Consider the following 14,618-nt stretch of genomic DNA (forward strand, 5'->3'; position numbering starts at 1 on the left):
AGGCAAAATCCAAGGTGGGCCTTGAGCTAAGTTCTTTAAGATTGGGTACCAGTGCTGGCGTGGCCAGTCTGGAGCAATCACAATCATCTGTGGTTTGTCTTGTCTGGCTTTTAGGAGTACCTTTGAAAGGAGAGGCAGTGGTGGGAAGGCATAAACGCTTAGGCTTTTCCAGCTGAACGAAAGAGCATCCACTTTCCATGCTTGTGTGTGATAAGTCCTTGTGCAGAATTTTTGTAGTTGGCAATTCAGTGGGGAGGCAAAGAGATCTATGTCCGGGCACTACCATTTTTGCATTAACATGCTGAAAACTTGTGGATTTAATTTCCACTCGTGAGGATCCATGATGTTTCTGCTGAGGTCGTCTGCCAGAGTATTTATCTTTCCTGGAAGGAATTGTGCTTGCAGATGAACTTGATAAGTTATAGCCGTGTTGCACAAGGTCATGGCTCGCCTGATAGGGGGTAAGAATTAGTGCCCCCTTGCTTGTTTATGTACCACATCACTGTGGTGTTGTCTGTCCTTAATAATAATTGTCCTGGATGCAGAAAGTCCTTGAAAGCTGTTAGGGCATTTTGTACAGCCAACAGCTCTTTTTGATTGATGTGAAGAGGCATTTGTTCTGTGGTCCATTTGCTCTGAATACATTTTCCTGCCATGTGTGCTCCCCAGGCGTAATCTGAGGCGTCTGTTGTTATAGTCTGCCTGGCTGTGGGAAGAGTGAATGGCTGACCCTTGTTGAGGTGACATGCCTGTGCCCACCATCGAAATTCCTGTTGTAGGCGGGGAATTAGAGGTATTACTGTCTCCAAACTGTGAGAATGTTGAGACCAAATACTTTTTAGGTACCATTGTAATTTCTTCATATGCAGTCTTGCATATGGAATTAGTAGAATGCAGGATGCCATGAATCCCACGGCCTGCAGAATTTTTCTTGCAGGGAGTTGGGACTTTATTGAAAATACTGAGTCAGGTGTCTTTGTCTGGCGTGAGATAAGCCATCTGGGCCATGTATTTAAGCTGGCACCCAGGAATATTATCTCTTGTGAGGGCACTAGTTTTGATTTCTTTTCGTTTACTGTGTACCCTAGGCAACTTAATCTTTTTACGAACGCCAGATGCTGTAGAAGAATGTCCTTGCTCTCTGCTTGAATCAGGTAGTCGTCCAGATATGGATATATTTGAATTCCTTTTTGTCTGCAAAATGCAATTACTGGTGCCAGGCACTTGGTAAAGACCCTGGGTGCAGTAGATAAGTCAAAGGGCAGTGCAGAGAATTGGTAGTGCATTGAACCAGCTATGAATCTGAGGCATCTTCTGCAATTTTGTCTGATAGGGACATGCAGGTATGCCTCTTTGAGGTCCAAAGTAATAAACCAAGATTTCTTGCCCAACATGGGAAGGAGCTGTTGTAGTGTCAGCATTTTGAATTTCGGAACATCCAGGTAAGTATTTAGAGTGGAAAGGTCCAGAATGGGTCTCCAGGCTTTGTTCTTTCTGGGAACCAGGAAGAGTCTTAAGTAAAATCCTTGTCCTTTTTCCTGCTGTGGTACTTTTTGAATAGCTCTCATGTCCATGAGAGCTGTAATTTGTTTTTTTTTGCCTCTGCCCATTGATTTTGTGGCAGGTCTGGCATTCCTTTTAGCCTTGGAAAAGTGTGAAAGTGGAACCTGTAACCTTGAGACACAATATTCAGCACCCATTTGTCTTGGGTGATTGCTTGCCAGTTTTGAGAAACAAGTGCTAGTTTCCCCCCTAAGGGAGCTGCCAAAAGGTAAGAGTTTGGCATTGGAAGGGGGAAGTCGGGACCGTTTCCTATAAGGTTGTGACTTATCCTCACCTTGTTTTGGGTCTGAAGCACCCCACTGTCGTGGTCTGTAAGAACCTTGTGGCTGAGATCTGCCTCTTGGATGTTTGTATCTGCCTCTTTGTGGTCTGTCTGACACTGGAAAGGACCAATTCTTAGTAGGCTAATTTCTGCTAAATCGTGGTGGCTGTACCTGTAAGAAATCCTTTACTGTTTGCATAGATTTTGCCTTATCCTCCATTTTCTTTACTACCTCTTCTGCCTTAATACCAAATAAATCATCTTGCTGCAAAGGAGCATCCAATAATTTTGCCTTAACATGATCTGGTAAACTTTGTTCTTTTAACCAAACATGCCTTCGAATCACAGATCCTGTAACTGCTGCTCTACAAGAAGCTTCTAATGAATCAAAACTACATTGCAAAGTATGCTTTCCCACTTGTTCAGCTGCATGCAATAAATCCTGCATTTCCTTATAGTCAGGTTGTTCTGCATTTATACTCATTTACTGTTTTAATTGAGACAGTAAATATTGTTGATACTTAAGCATGTGAAACTGGCAATTCAGAGCTCTCACTGTTAAAGTTGCAGAGGTGTAAACTTTCTTTCCCCATCTGTCTAATGCTCTAGAGTCCCTATCTGAGGGAACTGGATTCTTAGCCGTGGAAGCCTTAACCCCTTTGGGACCCTGGGAAATAGTTTCTGGGACTGCAACAGGGCTTTTATAAAGAAATTTGTGACAGTCATGGACTCTGTAGTATCTGTCTGGCTTGACTGGAGCTGGGGGTAAAGAATCAGGGTTTAAACTAGATTCAGAGAACACATCATCCACAATGTCCAACACTGGCGGAATAGCAAGGGGCCTGTGCTGAGGCAGCAAAAGAAAGTCTCTGAGCCTTTCTTGGATTCTGAGTAATCCTGGCCCTCCCAATGGAAATGCTCCCTCATGGTATGTAAAGTTTCTCCAAAAGAGTAATCCTCAGGAGGAGAGGCTGAAGGAATGGATTCTTCAGCATCAGAATCCTCATGGGGGGGGGGGGTACAGAATACCCTGGTCTGAACAGGAATCAGAATATATTGAAACCTGGTCAGAGGAATCATAGTCTGTATCCTGCCTAGGCCTTTTATCAGGAGGGGGATGGGAACCCCTGATCAGAGTTATCAAGTCTTCGGCCATCTTGAGCATCTGTTTTTTAGGCATGGAGGCCTGTCCAGGTGAATGCTGTACTTGCTTCTTTGTCTTTAGTGTAGGCTTAGTCTTGGCTATAGTTGTAATGGTAAATTGAGTAGGCCTGAAAACACCCTCAGAAGCAGATGCCTGCTCAGCAGCTCCGGACCCATCTGAAGGGTTAATCTCCGTTGGCCCAACACCTTGAGGTTCCAGAGGTCTAGACACCTCCACGTGGGAGTCGGATGTGGCCTGTGGTTCTGAGGTAGCGGGTGTCAGGGGATGCGAAAGTGCCTCACTGAAAACCGGAGAACCGGCTTCATCGTCAGTTTTGGGCCTCGGATACCTTTCCTTATCTTTGCACTTTTTATGCATTCTGGTCATCGGTTGTTCCGACGGCATTGTGTAATTAAACCTTTGCCCAAAGTAATGGCGAGCAAAATTAAACCGACGTTTAATAGTGCGTTTGTTAAATCTAGCACAAAACCGACAACTAGTGACGTCGTGATCTGGGCCTAGGCATGGAATACAGTAAGAATGAAAATCCTTATGAGGTATTTGCTTCCCACAAGAAATACAATTATTAACTTTTTCTGACATCGGTCTGAGGCAAGAAAAATTTTCCCCAATGGGGTACTTAGCTTTATTGAAGACTTCGGTTCTGAAATCGAATTTGAAATCTCAGGAGTCGGCCGACCGGCACTTGCGAACTGCTTTGGCTTCGGGCACCGCGCGGCAAGAAAGACTGAAGAAAATGGCGTCGGCTGCTTCTTATATACCCCTGGCACACTGACGTTAGGGAAGAGGCGTCAGCCAATGCCGGACCAAGACTTTGGAACTCAGGCCGACTGCGGGCCCGCCTGATGGCAGGATAAACCAAGTGTAATGACTGCAGCAGTGAAACACGATGAACATCATCTAAAACAATTCAAAAAAACTGTCTTTAAATACCTAATGATTTACCTAATGATTTACAGAATTACCCAATCAACAGTTATTTTAAAAACACCATCCAATAACGGTCCTTAACTTGACTAAAACACATTCGATTATTCATACAAAAACATGAAAAATTGTTCTTTTATTGATACACATAGGTATTTCTTACTGCAAACATGATAAAAAAACTTTTTTAAAAAACATTTTTATTTAAAATATTTAAAATTATTTACAAGGCCTGATTATAACTTGGCTACTCTCGTTTTAAGTACTGAACTGATTGAGATATAGGCATTAAGACCTGACTTATATGCTGCTTCTAGCCTCAATTGCCAGAAGAGCTCCCTGTATTCCAGACTATTCTCCCATGCTCCACTCCTAACATCATGGGGAACTATTTCAAGGATATCAAAAACAAATTTCTTAAACCCCTCTCATTTAATAGAATGTCTATATAGGGCATTGTTGGAATTGGCCTTCCTAATGTCATAAAAATGTTCATAAATCCTTTTGAAATGCTTCCTTTCAGTTTTCCCGACATAAAATGAATGGCAATGGTTCTACAAAGCTAAATATACTAAACCTACTGAGTTACAGCCCCCCCCCCTCTTAAGTAAGACTGTTATCTGAGTCACATTTCTCAAAGTTACCTGTTCCTTCTCCAAAATGTTGTTTGTTTGTCTTTTCGGCTTTTCCCGGTTAGGGGTCGCCACAGCAGAACTCCGGTCCACTAATGATTGGCAGTCGATTTTTATGGTGCTGAGTTGCCAGCCCGACGCCCAACCTTCAGCGAAGGCACGCCCATTCACGCATGTCTTTCGGAGGCCACTCGACTGTGGGGAGGACATGCAGACTCCGCACAGAAGGCACTCCAGCCGAGAATCGAACAAGAGAACCTCTTGCTGTGAGGCAACAACCGCTGTACCACTGCGGATCTTAAAGGGAAACTCATTGTAAGGAAAGGGACCAGGAAATGTGGCAGATGTTAATTTTTGTTCATACCTTCTCCAAAATGTACGAACAAAAATTACATCTGCCACATTTCCTGGTCCTTTTCCTTGCAATGAGTTTCCCTTTCTCTAATAATTCTTTAATATTCCTGCGTACTTTATAAATGAAAGTAGGTTTTTCACCAAGATGTTGATAAAGCTCGCTGTCAGTTTTCAAAATAGCCCAATTTTGTGAAATAATGTTCCTGACTTTCGGACTCAACCCATCATATTTAATTGCCATAGCCTCCTGGAAGTTGCTAGAAGTGGTTTGCTTGTTGGTACCTATAACCTTTAGTAGCTCAGGTTGACCTAGTATACACTTAAATGTTAAATTCCTGTTTTCAGTCACTTCCTTCTTTACTAATGTCAGTAAAGTCCATGGGATACTCTCTTTCTGAGAACACAGCCATCAGTGTTAATTTCCTTCTCTAACAATTCGTCATCCAAGGTTATTCTAGCTACTCTGATAAATTGACCTTTAACTAAATTCCTTTAACAATACATAGGACGGCTGCTACTGAAATGAAGGTAACTATTCGGAAAGGTTTGTTTCCTGTGTATGCTAGACTTTAACATACCTTCTTCCCAAGGAAGGTGGACATCCAAAAAATGTATACTTTTTTCATTCTTATAATATGTAAACCTTAAAAAAGTCAGTAGTGTCACTCAATCTAACAAAAGGCTTTTATCTCATTTAGGTCCCCTTTCCATACAAATATCATATAGTCTAAAAATCTACAATAAAATGACCATGGTGGCGAAAAACTGGAATTATGTATACATTTTTGCTCCCAGTATAACATAATCAAGTTAGCAAAAATGGGGGTGCAAGCCACCCTTAATTGCAACTCCACTGATTTGCTTGCAGTATTCACCTTTGAAATAGAAGTAGTTATTAGTCAAAACCAGTCCCATTAAATCCACCAAAAACTGATTCTCACTAGCTTCAAATAAATGACAGTCAACTAAGACTTCCTCAAAAAACTCCAAACCTATTTCATGAGGTATACAGGAAAAAAAGATCTACCACATCCACCGTTAAGAAACATGTTTGCTCTTTGAGAATGTCATTGTTAATTTTAGCTAAAAAGTCCTAGGAATCCTTGAGCCTCAACTATTAGCCTATATGGGGGATCAATTACATTATTGTGCACCTTTGTTATACCAAATACGGAAGGAATAAATGGGTTTTTTCTGGTCAAAAAATCCACTGTATTCGGAGTAATAACACCTTGTAAGCAAGCATCCTCTAAAAATAAAGTCTATCCATCTATAAGCAGTATTAATCTCATTCTTTGATACTAGTAAATAGCGTTTATTATTCAAAAGCATGTCAAATATTTTCTTAACATAATCAACTTGCACTGCCAACATCACCCCTCCTCCCTTATCGGCCTTCATCATCACACAATTCATCTAACACTAAGCGTTCATCCATAGACAAGTTATGAAAATTTGTGTTCTTGTCCTTGAATAAAGCGTACAAATCTCTTCTGCAAACCTTCTCAAAAATGTACAATGTTCTATGTAATGGGGGGGGGGGGGGTTGTAAGTGCTTTTTCTTTATTGCATGCCCTATTGTGTGATGAGAATTTTCTTTGCTCAAAAACCCGTCCCATAGTTTGAACACAGTGACTACTCAAGCCATTGGTTTCCTCGTATCCTAGTAATAGGTTTTTGGCACCTTCCATTATTCTCCAAATGGAGGGGGAACAGGAATTGTCTTTGCAAACAAGCTCTGTGGGCCAGTTAACCCAACTCCTTGAGCTTTTTTAACAAGCAGATCGAATTAATGTTTCCTTACAGGCTCGGCAAATTCCCTGTCAATAATGGACTGAAAACAAATGATAATAACAGTGGTGCCAATATGAGGAGAATGGTATCAATGGATGAAGCAGTGTCGGGTCTGCCACGTATGGACGGGAGAAGGATATTCCTTTAATACTTGGTGGCAAATGGACATTGTAGCCTTTAATGAGTTGAATACGACAGTTACCCATTTAAATGGAGACATAAATTCTATGGATCCCGATGGGAATTGACTTTAAACGCTGGCTGATGCACGATTTTTCTTTTGTTTCAAGGCCTTTGCCAATGAATGACAAACAGGTCAGTTTAAAAGACTGACAGTAAACTGAAAAAATTTAGGACATTACAAATTGAAAATGGGTATTTGAGAGAATGTTTGAGATGGTCACAGATTCCAAAGGGGCTTACAGTTTATAAATTCCCTTTTGGAGTCATTTATGGTTTAAAGGAATATTTTCACTTGGTAAAGATGTTTAACAGTCATGATACTGAACTGGTTGAGTTTATTATTAAACTTAATAAGGAATGTATAGACAGTTTAATGAACGAAATTACATCATTAGAGCAACTTATTACTAAAGACCTTTTGTTTCTAGAATTTAAACTGAATTTTGACAGGATTTGTGGATAAACACTCTGCACAAACCGTAAAGAGAAAAGACAAAAAGTTAAGAGACAGTATGAAGTACAAGGAAGGAAGAGCCTACCTATCCTTTGGGTGGGAAAACAGTAGGTTTTACAATGACAGTATATGACGTAGAGGGTGATAAAGACCTATATGTTAATGACTGCACTAATACACAACTGAGTCATAAGAACCCAGAATCCAACAATGTCCCTTTAGGCAGAGGATATGTAGCCAACTCACCCCACCCGGACCTCAGGAGATCAGAGAAAATCAACAGCCTCAGGGGGAGGGGTCAAACCTTCAATTCGACACAAGGTAGTGGTCGCAGGGGCAGGACATACCCCAGGGGGAGAAGTCAAGCTACGTAAAGATGCAGAAATTACCTTTGACCATCTTAACAGACCCCATTGAGGTTGAGTATGGTGGAAAATGCTTACACACAATGGCTTCCATATTTTTAATCACACTGATTGTGAGACAGATATGTCACATTTTAAGTTGTTTGAAAAAGGGTTCAAATTCATTCCTAGACAAAAGCAATATCGCGGAGATTATTTTGGATTTAAAGTTATTTATTAGGAAACTAAATTTGTCTTTTTTGAACAAAGAAAATTCTCAACACACAATAGGGCATGCTATAAAGAAAAAAAACACAACCTCCCCATTACATAGAACAGTTTACATTTTTGAGAAGGTTTGCGAAAGAGATCTGTATGCTTTATTCAAGGACAAGAACACAAATTTTCCTAACTTGTCTATGGATGAACGCTTAGTGTTAGATGAATTATCTAGCAAAAAAGCCCTTAGGGTGATGAAGCCTGATAAGGGGGAGGGGTGATGTTGGCAATGCAAGTTGATTATGTTAAGAAAATATTTGACATTCTTTTGGATAGTAAACACTATTTACTAGTATCAAAGAATGAGATTTAATACTGCTTATAGAAGGATAGACTTGTTTTCAGAGGATGCTTGCTTACAAGGTATTACTCTGAATACATTGGATTTTTTGACCAACAAAAACCCACTTATTCATTCGGTATACCAAAGGTGCACAAGAATGTAAATGATACCCCATTATAGGCTAATAGTTGCGGCTCAAGGTTCTAAGACGTACCTTTTAGCTGTGTTTACTGACAGAAAGTTGAAACCCTTACTGGGTCTGAATTCCCATATTTTATGTGACTCCTGGGAGTTTTTAGCTAAAATTAACAACTACATTCCCAAAGAGCAAACATGTTTCTTGATGGTGGATGTGGTAGATCTTTTTCCCGTATATCTCATGAAATAAGTTTGGAGTTTATTGAGGAAGTCTTAGTTGACAGTCATTTATTTGAAGTTAGAGAGACTCAGTTTTTGGTGGATTTAACGGGACTGGTTGTGACTAATAACTACCAACATTTCAAAGGCGAATACTACAAGCAAATCAATGGAACTATGATGGAGGTGGCTTGCGCCATTTTTGCTAACTTACTTATGTTATACCGGGAGAAAAAATTTATATACAATTCCAGTTCTTCGCCACCATGGTCATTTTAGTGTAGATTTTTAGACAATATATTTGTACGGAAACGGGATCTGAATGAGATAAAAGCTTTTTTAGATTATTTGACACTACTGACGTTTTAAGTTTACATATTGTAAGAATGAAAAAAGTATACATTTTTTGGATGTCCACCTGACTTGGGAAGAAGTTATGTCAAAGCCTAGCATACATAGGAAAAAAAGAAGTTATGTACCTACCATAACGTTCGATGTTTGTAGTCCATCTCGCCCTTCATTCTTACTCTTGGGATCACTCTAGCTCGAAAACTTTTGGTTGGCTTGTGGCTAGGAGGTATCCCATGATGCATCACTAACAACCCAGACCTTGTTTGCTGCAAGGAGAAATATACAGAGACAAAGAACAAACCAAGTCGAAAGGACTAACACAACCAAACAAACAGGAGACACTCTACCCCCCCCAGGTCCTCAAGGAGGGGGCAGGAGGGTGGGTTCGTAAGAATGAAGGGCAAGATGGACTACAAACATCGAATACTATAGTAGGTGCATAACTTCTTTATGTTTTGTAGTCCTATCTCGCCTTCATTCTTACTCCTGGGACAGTGTCCCTAGCACCTTCATCTTGGGTGGCTCATTGGAAAATGCTCCTGAGTACTGTGGAACCAAAGGAAGACCCGTTCCTGGAAGCCATATCCAATATGTAGTGAGTAATGAATGTATGAGGTGAAGCCCATGTTGCTGCAGCACAAATGTTGTCTATTGGAATTTTAGCCTGAAAAGCTACCGAGGTAGACACAGACCTGGTAGAAAAAGAAGTTATGTACTCACCATAACATTCCATCTGAGTAGTTTTACTTCATTTTCTGCAACCTGTGGGTATTCAGATCCATATGGGATCCTAGCCGGCAACTTTTTCAGGCATCTGTTCCAAGCTTCTCCCCTTACCCATAATCCGTCACATCTCCTACTCTCCCTCAGATCAGTTTGCCACTATCTAAACTATCAGCAACTCAATAACATCACTAACCTAGAACAGGTTCGGGGGAAGAAGGGCGGGACAGTTGCAGAAAATGAAGTACAACTACTCAGATGGAACGTTATGGTGTGTACATAACTTCTTTATCTGAAGTAGTCAACTTCATTTATCTGCAACCTGTGGGACAAAGTACCCAGCTACCAAGATTCCTGGGAGGCCCTCATGGAAGGATATTCCTGAGCACTGCAGAGCTGAAGGATGCTCTCCCTCTAGAGATCAAATCCAACTTATGAGAAATGAATGTATGTGACCTTGCCAAGGTCGCCGCCGCACAGATATCATCCAGTGAAACCCTAGACCAAAAAACAGCAGAAGTCGCCATAAGATCTGGTATAATGAGCTTTAAATAACATAATATAATATAATATATTTATAATGAACAGGACCAGGCGGGGGCAGACCTTTCTCCTTATAGATTTGCAATATACATTGTGTAATCCCATCTAGCTAAGGAGACCTTGGATATGGCTTTGCCCAGAAAAGGTCTAGAAAAGGACATGAATAACTGGTCAGACTTACGAAAGGGTTTAGTTCTGTGTAAACAGAAATGAAGCTGTCTATGAACATCTAGCAAATGCAGTTTATATTCACCCTTGTTCTGAAAATTTGGAAAGAAAACAGGCAGATTAATAGCCTGATTAATGTTTGATTCAGAAGCAATTTTCGGTAAGAAGGAAGGGTTCTTGCGGAGTGAGACCCTGTCCTTATGAAAGATCAAGTAAGGGGGCACGGCAAACAAAGCTTGAATCTCAGAAACTCTCCTAGCCGAATTAATGGCCACAAGGTAAGTTGTCTTCCAGGATAAGAACTTCAAATCTACTGACAATGCAGGTTCAAAGGGAGGAGCAACTAATGCCTGCACAACTAGGGTAAGGTCCCAAGGAGGGAATGAATACTTGACCAGAGGGTGTAAAAGAAAGGTGCCTTTCAGAAAAGCTTTACACAGTCTCAAAGAGACCAGAGCATTCAAGTTTTTGCAGACATGAAAATTAGACATGGCCGCCAGTTGCACTTTTACTGTGGAGGAACTAGCCCCTTGTTGGAAAATACTGGCCAAAAACTCCAACAGTGCAGGAACGAGGGCTATAAATGGATGTAGATTCCTCTGAGAAGCCCAAATAGAGAAACGTTTCCATTTGCTGCGGTAAATCTTCCTATTGGAAGCCTTGTGGGATGCCACCAGAATAGTCTTTACTGAAGACGACAGACCGGGTGTCCTGGCAATCAGGGGAAAGTACAGTTGTGTACAATTACCATAAATGTAGATGTTCGAGTGTATTCACTGTTGCAGTCATTACATTTGGGTTATCTGCTTGCAGGTAGCCCTCAGTCGGCCTGATTATCAAAGTCTTGGGTCCTGCGTCAGTTGTTGTCTCATCTTTTATGACGTCAGGTAGTCAGGGGTATAAAGCATGCAGCCGATGCCATTACATCAGTATTTCTTGCCCCTGCCATCAGGTGCCCTCCTAATGGGAAGCAATTATATACAAGGTTACACCTCCAACAAAAAGCAAATACACCAGAAAGCTTTAAGTATAGTAAACAAGAAGAGAGATGTAGTCAATAGAAGTCAGGGGGCTGGAGGGAGGGTAACCAAAACTGCAACAGTGAATACACTCGAACATCTACACTTATGGTAAGTGTACACAACTGTACTATGTTCTTTGTGTTTCACTGTTGCAGTCATTACATTTGGGTAGATTGCCAAAGCTAAGAAAGGGAGGAGGCAATTAGATAGCATTAGGACCAGCTATAAGGCCCTGCAAAACTGCAGTGGCAAAACCAGCTCTGGATTTAGAAAAAATTTGCAACTGGTGATGCATGGTGAAGGTATGTAAAGAACTCTAGGTAGCAGCTTCTAGGATGTCCCTGGTAGGCACACCTCTGAGAAAGGCTGTAGCGGTAGATGCAGCCCTGGTTGAATGTGGTTTTATCCCCTGTGGTGTAGGATTTCCATGGTGCTATAGCAGAAATGAATGCAATGGCCTATCCACTTAGAAATGGTTTGCTTTGAAATGGCCTTCCCTTCTGCCCCTGCAGCAAATGCAACCAGCAGCTGTTCAGATTTCCTGAGAGGCTTAATCCTCTCCAAGTAAAATCTAAGTTGTCTGTGCAAGCCGAAGGAGTGTGGTATTCGCTCCCCTTTGTTCTATGGATTAGAAAAGAAGGTTGGCAAATGAATGGACTGATTAAGGGCCACACTGGATACCACCTTGGGCATAAAGGGGGGATTGCCCGCATGAGAGAGGATGAAAAGCTCCATTGCCATGAGGGCCTGTAATTCAGACACCCTTCTTGCTGAAGTGATGGCTAGAAGGAAGGCTGTTTTCCAAGAAAGGAATTTCTACTCTGCATTTGCAGCTGGCTCAAAGGGAGGTAGAGTGAGCTTTTTCAATACAAAGTTAAGGTCCCAGGCTGGCCCTCTGAGGTATTGCTTCAGCAGTCGATGAGAGAAGAGGGGTGGTTCTGTATTACACTGAGCTGAAATGGCAGAGGCATGAATTTTGATGGAAGAAAAGGAAAGGCCCTTGTGAAGCATCTCAGTTAAGTACTGAAGAATGTGCGGTAAATTGGGTACTATTGTGTCCATCCCCTGTGTTTGGCTCCAGGAACAGAATCTTTTCCATTTTTCCGCAAAGGATTTTCTAGTACTAGGCCTCCTTGCCTCCAGAATGACATCCATCACTTGCTTACTGAGAGATGGTATGGAGAGATCATGTAATTAGCCAGGCTACAAGGTTCGGGGTTTGAAGTTGTGGGTGCAGAATCTGCCCCTCCTGCTGGGACAGCAGGGCAGGAGTCTGAGGCAGGTGCCATGGTTCCAGAAGTGACACACTGCGCAGAGGGGGTACCAGTGTTGGCGTGGTCAGTCTGGTGCAATACGTATTGTCCTTGGTTTGTCCTGATGATCTTCAGTAGCACTTTGGAGAGGAGAGGCAGAGGAGGAAAGGCATAAACTGATAGGTTTTTCCATGTGAAGGACAGGGCATCCATTTTCCAAGCTTGTCTGTGGGGAGTCCTTGTGCAGAATTTGTCCAATTGGTAGTTCTGAGGGGAGGCAAACAGATCTATCTCTGGGCTCACCCATTTGTTTTTCAAAATGTTGAATATCTTTGGTTCCAGTTTCCACTCATGTGGGTCCATGAGATTTCTGCTTAGGTCATCTGCCAGTGTATTTAGCTTTCCTGGCAGGAACTGAGCCTGTAGGTGCACTTGGTAGCTCAAGGCTGTGTTCCACAGAGCCATGGCTAGTCTGCAGAGAGAGTATGAGTGGGTTCCCCCCCTGCTTGTTTATGTACCACATAACAGTGGTGTTGTCCGTCTTTACCAATAATTGTCCTGGAAGAATGTGGTCCTTGAAGGCTGTCAAAGCATTCTGTACAGCTAACATTTCTTTTTGATTGATATGCAAGTGCATTTGACTCGGGTTCCATTTGCCCTGAATGCACTGCCCTGCCAAGTGAGCCCCCTATGCATAGTCTGATGCGTCTGTTGTTAGGGTTTGGGTGGCAGGGGGTAGAGTGAATGGCAGTCCCTTGTTTTGGTGGCAAGCTTCTGCCCACCAAAGGAACTCTGTCTTTAGACAAGGTATGATAGGAATCATTGATTCTAGGTCCTGAGAATGTTGACACCATAGGCTTTTTAGATACCACTGTAGCTTCCTCATATGCAGTCTTGCATATGGAATTAGTAGAATGCAAGAGGCCATGAACCCCAGGGCTTGCAGTATTTTCCTTGCAGATAGCTGGGTCTTTGTGGCCAGTAGTTTGAAGTAGGCTGTCAAATGAACTTGTTTATCTGGCGTAAGGTAGGCCATCTGGGAAGTTATATTCAAGCGTGCTCCCAGGAATACAATTTATTGGCAGGGTACTAGATGTGATTTCTTTTCGTTTATGGTGGACCCCAGAAAAGTTGTAATTTCTTTACAAATGCCAGATGATTTAATAGTATTGTCCTGGCTTTCTGTCTGAATTAGATAATCGTCCAGGTATGGGTATATCTGAATATTTCTTTGCCTGTAAAATGCAATGACTGGAGCTAGGCACTTTGTGAATACCCTGGGCGCAGTAGATAAGCCAAAGGACAGTGCAGAGAACGGATAGTGCATGTAGCCTGCTCTGAAGTGTAGGTATCTTCTGCAAGATTCCCTTATTGGGATGTGCAGGTAGGCTTCCTTTAAATCCAGTGTTGCCAACCAGGCATTTTTGGCTAGCATGGGAAGCAGCTGATGAAGAGTTAGCATTATGAATTTTGGGATTACCAAAAAAGTGTTCAGGATAGGACACCAGGAAATGTCTTTTCTGGGTACCAGGAAAAGTTTTCAGTAGAAACCTTGCCCCCATTCTTCTTCTGGGCCAGGTTGAATAGCCCTGATGCTTAGAAGAGCGAGAACTTGCTTTTGAGCCTCTGCCCACTGATTTGGGGGTAGGTCTGGCCAACCATTTGGTAAGAAGTGGAAGTGGACTCTGTATCTTTGTGAAACTATACTTAAAACCCATTTGTCTTGGGTAATGAGTTCCCAGTTTTTTTGCATGCAGGGCGATCTTTCCCCTTAAAGGAACAGTCAAGTTGAGCAGGGCTTGGAAGGGTTAAAGTTAAGTCATTGTGGCAGTTTACCATACGGGGTGTCTTACTGCTCCCAGCTTTGGAAGTGGGAGCCCCCCACTGCTTAGGCCTGTGAGTACCTTAGGACTGAAGCCTGGGTGGTCTGCTGGTTTTGGGTTTGGACTGAGAAGGCCTGG

This window comes from Protopterus annectens, chromosome 7.part0 (genome assembly GCF_019279795.1).
Source record: "Protopterus annectens isolate FY-2018-M chromosome 7.part0, PAN1.0, whole genome shotgun sequence".
NCBI lineage: Eukaryota > Metazoa > Chordata > Ceratodontiformes > Protopteridae > Protopterus > Protopterus annectens.